Raw genomic sequence first — 12,586 nt, forward strand, 5'->3', positions numbered from 1 at the left:
AAAACATACTGGAGAGCAACCTTGCAAATGTAAAGAATGTGGAAAAGACTTCATCAAGCACTCACATCTTACTCAACATCAGAGAATTCATACTGGAGGAAAAACCTTACAAATGTAAGGAAAGTGGCAAAGGCTTTAATCAGAGCTCTCACCTTATTAGACATCAGAGAGCACATACTGGAGAGAAACCCTAGTAATAACTGATAGAAGAGATTTGTCCTAAACACACACTTTAGAAAATACAAGACCATTTATTTAATAAAGAGAGGGAATGACATTTAAAAAAATGTAGAAAAGTATTTAATAAAACTTAAATCTCAATAAATATCAGAAGCTGCACACTAGAAAACAGTGAAAGTCGCTCAGTTGTGTCCAGCTCTTTGCAACCCAATGGACTGTGTCCATGGAGTTCTCCAGGCTGGGATACTGTAGTGGGAGGCAGATTCTTTACCAACTGAGCTATCAAGGAAGCCCGCACAATAGAAAGCATTTCATCAATCCTGTTTTTTGAAATTCCTCTTCAGGAGAAGTATTGCAGATAGTAATCCATAGTTAAAACAGAAAATTGATATGTTAGTATGGATCACAAGATGAAGGATGGTATTTAGAAATGTACAATTATTAGCAATATATATTTGTTTATATTGACATGATTTGTGATTATTTGAAAAGCAAAATAAATGTGATTCAACTCTCAAATTACTCCATGCTTCTATTCTTCATTTCTAGTGTGTACGCAAAGTTATGTTTTTGATGGTTGCTATCTCAAAGATGAGACAAGGCCTTCTATCCTAGAGAGAAATCATTTACATTTATTCTCCATTAGAAGATTAAGGACCCGGTAATGTAACATGTACATCTAAATGGAGGTGTTAGTCATTCATATCAAACATCCCTGTAGGTCCCCATGAGGTAAGTGTTCAGGGAGTAATTCCACATATTATAGTAAGATGTACATTTTCAATAGTTATGTCATTTGCTTTTTAAGTAAAATACTTAAAATGCTTTTTAAGTAAAATACTAAATACAGTCTTGGGACCTTAGAGAAGTAGGGGAAATTAGGAATGAATTTACATATATATGCAACTTGAGACCTTTAGAACAGGATTAGGAAATTGTCCTTATGAATAGAATTACCTCAGTGGTCCAGAATTCCACAGGAAGTTTGGGGAATAGAAGGAGAAAAGTATGAGAGACCTTTGTCTATATGGTAAGAAGGACTCACTCTTAACTGTAGTCTTAGGATACAGAACATGGGAGTTATATAAGTGAATTTTGTATAAAACTGATATTTTTCAGGATTCAGATCACTGCCAACATTTATCCCACTACACCTCACGTTTCCTGGTTCAGGTGTGTCTGTGATATTGTTATACTGCGAACTGTGATGTTCCTGCTTTTTGACTTTCATAAGGATTTTTGAAAGATTTAGTGAGGGATGTGTATAAGCTGCCAAAATTAATGTAGCAAACTGTGCCTTCTTAGTTCCCTTTGCTTTGGAAAATGAACACTCAGCTGTGTTTAATAGGGTTCTTGCATTTTGGGAATGGAGGTTTTCATCACTCAAGCCCAGGTCTGATCATTTCCGTTAGTAATATACTCCGCACTCATTTTCCAGACAGAATTCTTATCACATCTTTGTATTTTCTACAATATTTACAAGAATGTTATTACTTATGAATCTTTAAATGTTATATCTAAAATATAATGCAACACAAATGATAGAGATTTTCAAAGGCATAAAAGATTCAGAACCAAGAGCTCTAATTTTTGTCTTTATGTGTTTTTGCACCCTAGTGTATTTAAAAAATACAGAATATTGCCACAAATAAATTATAAAAGTTAAGCACAGAAATCTATTCCTAATTTTATAAACATGAATCATTTTTCTCCCAACTAATGTATGTTTGTGTGCATGAAAACGTTAACAGTATATGACATCTTTTCTGTTTTTGATATTTTTGCCAGTTACCTCAACTGGTAAAACATCCGTTAGAGTGGTCTCTGCGTTCAGTTCAACTCAGTCGCTCAGTCAGGTCTCTGTGTTGCCTTAAATATTTTTACATAAAATCGAGCTCAGATCCAATGAAGTAAATCCCAAGCTCTACATTTTTTGAATATTTGATCAAATATTCCAAACAATTTTGAACAGCAATTTTGTTTAATCTAAAATTATTTATGTGGCTCATTCAAGATTACAAAGTAAAAAACTGTTAGAAAGTTATATAGTTCAGAAATGGTCAAAAGGATTGTTTTCTCTGCTTACTAATCAATTAAACCTGTAAAATCTGTAAAGCGCATAAAGTTCAATAATAACTATGAATTCATACCTGGCTCTTTACAGTTCAGTTCAGTCACTCAGTTGTGTCCAACTCTTTGTGACCCCATGGACTGCAGCACATGTGACAATCACCAACTCCCAGAGCTTACTCAACCATGTATCCATTGAGTCTGTGACACCAACTATCTCAACCTTTGTTGTCCCCTTCTCCTCCCGCCTTCAATCTTTCCCAGCATGAAGCTCTTTTCCAGTGAGTCAGTTCTTTGCATCAGGTGGCCAAAGTATTGGAGTTTCAGCTTCAGCATCAGTCCTTCCATTGAATATTCAGGACTGATTTCCTTTAGGATGGACTGGTTAGATCTTCTTGCAGTTCAAGGGACTCTCAAGAGTTTTCTCCAACACCACAGTTCAAAACCATCAATTCTTTGGTGCTCAGTTTTCTCTATACTCCAGCTCTCACATCCAAAGCTATGGAAAAACCATAGCTTTGACTAGATGGAACTTTGTCGGCAAAATAATGTCTCTGCCTTTTATTATGCTCTCTAAGTTGGTCATAGTTTTTCTTCCAAGGAGCAAGCGTCTTTTAATTTCATGGCTGCAGTCACCATCTGCAGTGATTTTGGAGCCAAAAACAACAAAGTCTCTCACTGTTTCCATTGTTCCCCCATCTATTTGCCCTGAAGTGATGGGACTGGATGCCGTGGCTGTTTGCCATGGCTCTTTTACCTCCGTGCTATTCACAATGGCCATTTATCAACCAGAGATTTAGTTAAAACTAAGCTTGTTCAAGATGAAAAACTGTGGGCCCACCCTAGAACTCTTGAATCATAATGTGCTTTTTAAAAATATTCCTGCTTTGACTGATATTTATCCTGTGCAACACAAGGAAAACCCTCAAAACTAAATATGCCTCTGTTGATCACAGTTAATAATTTTTCTCCCAGATGAATGAATGAATCCTAGTCACTCAGTCACGTCCCACTCTTTCTCACCCCATGGACTATAACCTGCCAGGTTCCTCTCTCCATAAGATTCCCCAGGCAAGAATACTGGAGTGGGTTGCCATTCCCTTCTCCAGGGTATCTTCCCTACCTAGGGATTGAATCCAGGTCACCCACATTACAGACAGATGCTTTACCATCTGAGCTACCAGGGAAGCCCAAGTGGCTTTGTGGATCATCTGTCATCCTGTTTTCTTCAGGTTAGAAATGCACTAGAGCATATTACTATGTAAAAAAGAATCTTATTGTATACCATCAGACACTCTTCTCATTGAAAAACTAGTTCTCTGTACTTGCTGTTTTCAACTTGGGTCACATTAGGAAGACTTCCCACAGTCACATGGCATCTGTCCATTGTATTTCAGGGGCGGCTGGCATTCTGGGATGTGGCTATAGAGTTCAATCAAGAGTTAGAGAGTCAATTCCTAGGCAGGTTGATAAGAAGTCCGGGGGTCCCCAAGGAGAGAGGGGTCTGGAATTCTCAAGAAGAAGGAAAGGACATACTTTTTTCTCTACATTCCTTCAGTTCAGTTCAGTTCAGTCACTCAATCTTGTCCGACTCTTTGCGACCCCATGAATCACAGCACACCAGGCCTGCCTCTCCATCACCAACTCCCGGAGTTCACTAAGACTCAACGTCCATCGAGTCTGGTGCCATCCAGCCATCTCATTCTCTGTTGTCCCTTTCTCCTCCTGCCCTAATCCCTCCCAGCATCAGAGTCTTTTCCAATCAGACAACTCTTCTCATGAGGTGGCCAAAGTACTGGAGTTTCAGCTTTAAAATCATTCCTTCCAAAGAAATCTCAGGGCTGATCTCCTTCAGAATGGACTGGTTGGAGCTCCATGCAGTCCAAAGGACTCTCAAGAGTCTTCTCCAACACCACAGTTCAAACGCATCAATACTTCAGTACTCTGCCTTCTTCACAGTCCAACTCTCACATCCATACATGACCACAGGAAAAACCACACCCTTGACTAGACGGACCTTAGTCAGCAAAGTCATGTCTCTGCTTTTGAATATACTATCTAGGTTGGTCATAACTTTCCTTCCAAAGAGTAAGCGTCTTTTAATTTTATGGCTGCAATCACCATCTGCAGTGATTTTGGAGCTCAGAAAAATAAAGTCTGACACTGTTTCTACTGTTCCCCATCTATTTCCCATGAAGTGATGGGACAGGATGCCATGATCTTCGTTTTCTGAATGTTGAGCTTTAAGCCAACTTTTTCACTCTCCTCTTTTACTTTCATTAAGAGGCTTTTGAGTTCCTCTTTACTTTCTGCCATAAGGGTGGTGTCATCTGCATATCTGAGGTTCTTGATATTTCTCCCGACAATCTTGACTCCAGCTTGTGTTTCTTCCAGTCCAGCGTTTCTCATGATGTACTCTGCATAGAAGTTAAATAAGCAGGGTGACAGTATACAGCCTTGTTGTACTCCTTTTCCTATTTGGAACCAGTCTGTTGTTCCATGTGCAGTTCTAACTGTTGCGTCCTGACCTGCATACAGATTTCTCAAGAGGCAGGTCCGATGGTCTGGTATTCCCATCTCTTTCAGATTTTTCCACAGTTTATTGTGATCCACACAGTCAAAGGCTTTGGCATAGTCAATAAAGAAGAAATAGATATTTTTGTGGAACTCTCTTGCTTTTTCCATGATCCAGCAGATGTTGGCAATTTGATCTCTGGTTCCTCTGCCTTTTCTAAAACCAGCTTGAACATCAGGAAGTTCACGGTCCATGTATTGCTGAAGCCTGGCTTGCAGAATTTTGAGCGTTACTTTACTAACGTTTGAGATGAGTGCAATTGTGCTGTAGTTTGAGCATTGTTTGGCATTGCCTTTCTTTGGAATTAGAATGAAAACTGATCTTTTCCAGTCCTGTAGTCACTACTGAGATTCCCAAATTTGCTCGCATATTGAGTGCAGCACTTTCATAGCATCATCTTTCAGGATTTGAAACAGCTCAAGTGAAATTCCATCACCTCCACTAGCTTTGTTCGTAGTGATGCTTTCTACGGCCCACTTGACTTCACATTCCAGGATGTCTGGCTCTAGATGAGTGATCACACCATCATGATTATCTGGGTCATGAAAATCATTTTTGTACAGTTCTTCTGTGTATTCTTGTCACGTCTTCTTAACATCTTCTGCTTCTGTTAGGTCCAGACAATTTCTGTCCTTTATCAAGCCCATCTTTGCATGAAATGTTCCCTTGGTATCTCTAATTTTCTTGAAGAGATCTCTAGTCTTTCCCATTCTCTTCTTTTCCTCTATTTCTTTGCATTGATCGCTGAAGAAGGCTTTCTTATCTCTTCTTGCTATTCTCTGGAACTCTGCATTCACATGCTTATATCTTTCCTTTTGTCCTTTGCTTTTCCCCTACTTCTTTTCAGAGTTATTTGTAAGACCGCCCCAGACAGCCATTTTGCTTTATTGCATTTCTTTTCCATGGGGATGGTCTTGATCCCTGTCTCCTGTACAATGTCATGAACCTCATTCCATAGTTCATCAGGCATGTAAAAAAGTATATTATGTGAAAAAGTATATTATTGTATACCATCAGACACTTCTCATTGAAAAACTAGTTCTCTGTACTTGCTGTTTTCAACTTGAGTCACATTAGGAAGTCTTCCCACAGTCACATGGCATCTGTCCATTGTATTTCAGGGACGGCTGACATCCTGGGATGTGCCCATAGAGGTCACTCAAGAGTGAGAGAGTCAATTCCTAGGCAGGTTGATAAGAAGTCCGGGGGTCCCCAAGGAGAGAGGGGTCTGAAATTCTCAAGGAGAAGGAAAGGACAAACTTTTTTATCTACGGTCCTTAGTCTTAGTCAATTACACAACTCAGTTTAAACTCTAACTAGGGATTTTACAACAATACATCCTGCCTGAGGACAGTTTCTCCTTCCTGAAAACCTTCTGGCTAATCCTGTTATCTTAAAATGTAAATCATGGGAGTGGGTCTAGGAAGATCTTTACAACCTCCAGACATTCTTTTGTTTCATTGGGATAACTAATTAAAAGGTATATAACTCCTTTGCTAACACTAGTGAGTGGGCACTCTCTCTGCCCCCTTTTGATGTCTATGTCAGAAGCTTTCTCTATCTCTTTTGTATTTTAATAAAACTCTATTACACAAAAGCTCTGAGTGATCAAGCCTCGTCTCTGGCCACGAATCGAATTCTTCTCCTTCAGAGGCCAAGAATCCCGGTGTCTTCTGTGGCTCAGCAACAACCTTTCAAGAGGAGTGGGAGCGCCTGGACCTCGGTCAGTGGAAATTGTACAGGGACGTGATGTTAGAGAACTATGGGAACCTGGCCTTCTCGGGTGAGGACAATTGCCTTCCAGAATCCCTTATCTACCCTCGGGAGTTTGGTTCCTTCACTTGTAGAATGTCTCCTGGAATTGTCTGTGTCCTACAATAGTGTTTACGATCTCTGCTCTTGAGGAATAAATGGGAGTTGGTGAGAATAGACAGAAAGCTTCCTGATGACTCACATGATTCTAACCTTCCTCTTTCTTGAGCTCTCTGCCTCCTTCGCTCTAGACTAGAGGTCACTCTCTCAGTTTACTGGTATAAAATCATGCTGCCTTCCTCATAAAGACAGAGGTCCACCCTTATTTTTGACTGAGTGTTATTCTGATGGAGATCTCAGGATCTGGGTTTTAACTATTGCCTACTACAGTGAATGTGCTTTCTATAAAGTTGAATGTGCTTTCTATAAAGTTTTTTGGGAAGTCACAGCCTGGACTCTTTTCACATTCTACAATGCCTTCCTCTCTCCCGAGACCACAATGTTGTTCAGTCGCTCAGTCATGTCCGACTCTTTGTGACCCCATGGACTGCAGCATGTCAGGCTTCCCTGTCCATCACCAACTCCCAGAGCTTGCTCAAACTCATGTCCATTGAGTTGATGATGTTAACAAAGCGTCTCATCCTCTGTCGCCCCCTTCTCCTCCTTTCCTCAATCTTTCCCAGCATCAGGGTCTTTTCCAATGAGTCAGCTCTTCCCATCAAGTGGCCTAAGTATTGGAGTTTCAGCTTTGGCATTAGTCCTCCCAGTGAATATTCAGGACTGATTTCCTTTAGGGTGGACTGATTTGATCTCCTTGCTGTCCAACGGAACTCTCAAGAGTTTTCTCCAGCACCACAGTTGAAAAGCATCAATTCTTTGGCACTCAGCCTTCTTTATGCTCCATCTCTGACATCCATACATAACTACTGGAATAACCATAGATTTGACTAGATGGACTTTTGTTGGAAAAGTAATGTCTCTGCTTTTTAACATGCTGTCTAGGTTTATCATTGCTTTTCTTCCAAGGAGCAAGCATCTTTTAATTTCATGGCTGCAGTCACCCTGTACATTGATTTTGGAGTCCAAGGAAATAACGTCTCTCCCTGTTACCATCGTTTCCCCTTTTCTTTGCCATGAAGAGATGGGACTGGATGCCATGATCTTAGTTTTTCGAATTTTGAGTATTAAGCCAGCTTTTTCACTCTCCTCTTTCACTTTCATCAAGAGGCTCTTTAGTTCCTCTTTGCTTTCTGCCATTAGGGTGGTGTCATCTGCATATCTGAGATTATTGATATTTCTCCTGGGAATCTTGATTCCAGGTTGAGCTTCATCCAATCTGGCATTTCGCATGATGTTATCTGCATATAAGTTAAATAAGCAGGTGACAATATACAGCCTTGATGTCCTCCTTTCCCAATTTGGAACCAGTTCATTGTTCCATGTCCAGTTCTAACTGTTGCTTCCTGACCTGCATACAGATTTCTCAGGAGGCAGGTCAGGTGGTCTGGTATTCCCATCTCTTGAAGAATTTCCCACAGTTTGTTGTGATCCACACAAAGCCTTTAGCATAGTCAGTGAAGAAGAAGTAGATGTTTTCTGGAACTCTCTTACTTTTTCTGTGATCCAGCGGATGTTGGCAATTTGATCTCTCATTCATCTGCCTTTTCTAAATCCAGCTTGTACATCTGGATGTTCCCAGTTCACATACTGTTGAAGCCTAGCTTGAAGGATTTTGAGCATTACCTTGCTGGCATGTACAATGAGTGCAATTGTGCAGAAGTTTGAACATTCTTTGGCATTGATCTTCTTTGGGATTGGAATGAAAACTGACCTTTTCCAACCTGTAGCCACTGCTGAGTTTTCCAAATTTGCTGGCATATTGAATGAAGCACTTTAACAGCATCATCCTTCGTAATTTAAAACAGCTCAGCTGGAATTCCATCCTCTCTACTAGCTCTTTTTATAGTGATGCTTCCTAAGACCCACTTGACTTCTCACTCCAGGATTTCTGGCTCTAAGTCAGTGGTCACATCGGGATTATCTGGTGTGATAAGATCTTTTTAGTATAGTTCATCTGTGTATTTTCACCACCTCTTCTTAATAGTCATGTCCAACGCTTTGTGACCCCATGGACTATACAGTCTGTCGAATTCTCGAGGCCAGAATACTGGAGTGGGTAGCCTTTCCCTTCTCCAGGGGATCTTCCCCACCCAGGGTTCGAACCTAGGTCTCCTGCATTGCAGGCAGATTCTTTACCAGCTGAGCCACAGGGGAAACTCAGTATAGTTCGTCTGTGTATTTTCACCACCTCTCCTTATTATCTTCTGCTTTTGTTAGGTCCATACTGTTTCTGTCCTTTCTTGTGCCCATCTTTGCATGAAATGTTCCCTTGGTATTTCTCTTTCTGTTTTTCCTTTTTTTGGTCAATTTTTATATTCTATTGAAGTAGAGTTGATTTCTGTTGTGTTTGTTTTAGGTTTACGAGAACATGATTCAGTTATACACAGATGTATGTCTATTCTGTGTATCCAGTCGACTTCCCTGTGCTATTTGGTAGGTCCACTGGCATTATCTATATGGTAATAAATAGTGTGTTTTTGTTCACTGCAACCTCTCAAGGTCTCCCTGCCACTACATTTTTTTTTTTAAAGTCATAAGTTGGGTTTCTAAGTCTGTGAGTCTGTTTCTGTTTATAGCTAGTTAATCAGTATTCTTGCCTGGAGAATCCCATGGATGGAGGAGCCTGATGGGCTACAGTCCATGGGATCACAAAGAGTCGGACATGACTGAGCGACTTAACTAACTAGGCAACTAATCTGTATAAATTTATAGATTCCCCCTCTAGGTGATACTTCTTCTTTCATCTCTGACTTCGCTGAGTACGATAAATTCTCAGTCCACCCATGCTCCTGAAAATGTCATTCATTCATTCTTTTGGATGGCTGAGTGTATGCCAGTTGTTAGATGGACAGGTGACTCTTCACTTCTCTATAGATGGAACTTCGGTTGATGCTCTGTCTTAGATATTGTCAATAGCACTGCCCTGAAAATTGAGGTTCAACTATCATTTTAATGTATGGATGTGAGAGTTGGACTGTGAAGAAGGCTGAGCACTGAAGAATTGATACTTTTGAACTGTGGTGTTGGAGAAGACTGTTGAGAGTCCCTGGGACTGCAAGGAGATCCAACCAATCCATTCAGAAGGAGAGCAGTCCTGGGATTTCTTTGGAAGGAATGCTGCTAAAGCTGAAACTCCAGTACTTTGGCCACCTCATGCGAAGATTTGACTCATTGGAAAAGACTCTGATGCTGGGAAGGATTCGGGGCAGGAGCAGAAGGGGACGACAGAGGATGAGATGACTGGATGGCACCACGGACTCGATGAACGTGAGTCTGAGTGAACTCCAGGAGATGATGATGGACAGGGAGGCTTGGCGCGCTGTGATTCATGTGGTCACAAAGAGTCGGACACCACTGAGCGACTGAACTGAAGTCAAGGAGTGGGCTTGCCAGTTCAAGTGATATGTCTATATTTAGTGTTTTAAGGAATTTCCATACTCTTTTCCTTGTGGCTGCACCGACTCAATTACACTCCTGCCCACAGTATAGGAGGATTCTCTGTGACCCTCGCCCTCAGCAGCAATTAACCTTTGTAGGACGCAGAGGATTCCTTTGTAGACCTTTTGGAAGATGGATATTCTGTGAGGTGTGAGGTGATACCTCATTACAGTTTTGATTAGATTTCTCTAAAAGTGATCCTGAGCATCTGTTCATGTGTTTTATGGCCATCTAGATGCCTTCCTTGGAGACACATCCATTTAGATCTTTGCGGTTTTTCTATTGGATTGATAGGGTGTTTTTTTTTTTTTGCAGCTTTATCATGAGCTGCATGAGCAGTTTGCATGTTGGGAGATGAATTCATTATTTTAAACATCTGTTGCAAACATTTATTTTCCCATTCTGAGGGTTGTCTTTTTCTTTCCTTTAGGTTGCCCTTGCAGTGCAAAAGCTTTTTAGGTGATGAGGTGCCTTTTAAAAGTTTTGTTTTAGTTTTAATTATTCTAAGCATAGATTCAAAAAGAACTTGTTGTGATTCATGTCAAAGTGTGTTTGCCTGTATTTTCCTCAAGAGGATTAGAGTAATCTTCCGTCCATTTAACTCTTCAAGCTATTTGGATTTTTTTCTTCTGTAAGCAGTAGGGAGAGACGGAAATTCTTTCCCTTTCCCCTTGTTTAAGGAAGCTCCTCCCTGTCCATCCTGACTGTTAACAGCTTACATTGCCAGCATCAGTGTAGGAGACTTCCCATGTCTCCACGTCCTCTCTGCCATTTTGTTAGTAAACCTCAGGACATAGGCCACTCTGAGCTGGGTGAGGTGAGATGTTCTTGTAGTTTTGATTTTAATTTCTTTAATAATTAGCAATGTGAGCGCCTTTTCATGGCTTTATAGCCACCAAATATCTTCTGGGGAGAAATATCCATTTAGATCTTTGCCCTCCACCACTTTTTTAATTGAACAGCATGTGTTGTTTGCATATTTGGGGGATGAGTTCCTCATTTTCACCTTGGTAGTAACATTTTTTAATCCTGAGGGTTATTTTGTTTTTCCTTTAGGGTTCCCCTCCTTTTGATCTCTGGTTCCTCTTCTTCTAAATCCACCTTGAACATCTGGAAGTTCTCAATTCATATACTGTTAAAGCCTTGCTTGGAGAATTTTGAGCATTACTTTACTGGTGTGTGAGATGAGTGCAATTTTGCAGTAGTCTGAGCATCCTTTGGCATTGCCTTTCTTTCAGATTGGAATGAAAACTGACCTTTTCCAGTCCTGTGGCCACTGCTGAGTTTTCTAACTTTCCCTGCATATTGAGTGCAGGACTTTAACAGCATTATCTTTTAGGATTTGCAATAGCTCAGCTGGAATTCCATCACCTCCACTAGCTTGTTCATGGTGATGCTTCCTAAGGCCCACTTGACTTCGCATTCCAGGACGTCTGGCTCTAGGTGAGTGATCACACCATGGTGGTTATCTTGGTCATTAAGATTTTTTTGGATAGTTCTTCTGTGTTTTCTTGCCACCTCTTCTTAATATCTTCTGCTTCTGTTAGGTCCTTACCAGTTCTGTCCTTTATTTTGCCCATTTCTGCATGAAATATTCTCCAGGTATCTCTAATTTTCCTGAAGCGATTTCTAGTCTTTCCCATTCTATTGTTTTCCTCTATTTCTTTGCACTGATCACTGAGGAAGGCTTTCTTATCTCTCCTTGCTATTCTTTGGAACTCTGCATTCAAATAGGTATATCTTTCCTTTCCTCCTTTTACGTTTTTGATTTGCAGTTTTGATTTACATTTCTATAACATTTCACAAAGTTGAAAGATTTTTATGTGACATTTTTAAGAACAGTGTGAGTAAAACTGAGTTTGGCGATCGGCCTGGTGATCTTTTGCCCTGGTTTGACCCTTTTTCCCCTGACACACCTAGGACATTTCTTCAGGCAGGTGTTTCTTCCTTCAGTTCAGTTCAATTCAGTTCAGTTCAGTCGCTCAGTTGTGTCCGACTCTTTGCGACCCCAAGAATCGCAGCATGCCAGGCCTCCCTGTCCATCACCAACTCCCGGAGTTCACTCAGGCTCACGTCCATTGAGTCAGTGATGCCATCCAGCTATCTCATCCTCTGTCGTCCCCTTCTCCTTTTGCCCCCAATCCCTCCCAGCATCAGAGGCTTTTCCAATGAGTCAACTCTTCGCATGAGGTGGCCGGAGTTTCTTCCTTAGAGCCCCTCAGCCCTGATGAAAATGAAGTGCCATCAGCAGAGGACTTTCCATTGCTGTTCCAAAAGTGGCCACAAGGTGGCAGCATTTCCTTATGCTGCACAATTAGGTGTTTATTACTGTTAACTTTTATTTTCTAATGAAGTAGAGTTGATTTCTGTTGTGTTTGTTTTAGGTTGACAGGAACTTGATTCAGTTATTCATAGAGGTACATCTATTCTCCTCTTTTTCGGGGTCTTTTC

The 12,586-nt window shown here is 40.7% G+C and overlaps 1 pseudogene; it reads left to right on the forward strand.

Annotated features, from left to right (window-relative positions):
- LOC138419571 (zinc finger protein 420-like) overlaps nt 1-12,586 on the forward strand; it is a 40,650-nt pseudogene that overhangs the window by 3,277 nt on the left and 24,787 nt on the right.

This window comes from Ovis canadensis, chromosome 14 (genome assembly GCF_042477335.2).
Source record: "Ovis canadensis isolate MfBH-ARS-UI-01 breed Bighorn chromosome 14, ARS-UI_OviCan_v2, whole genome shotgun sequence".
Taxonomy (NCBI): domain Eukaryota; kingdom Metazoa; phylum Chordata; class Mammalia; order Artiodactyla; family Bovidae; genus Ovis; species Ovis canadensis.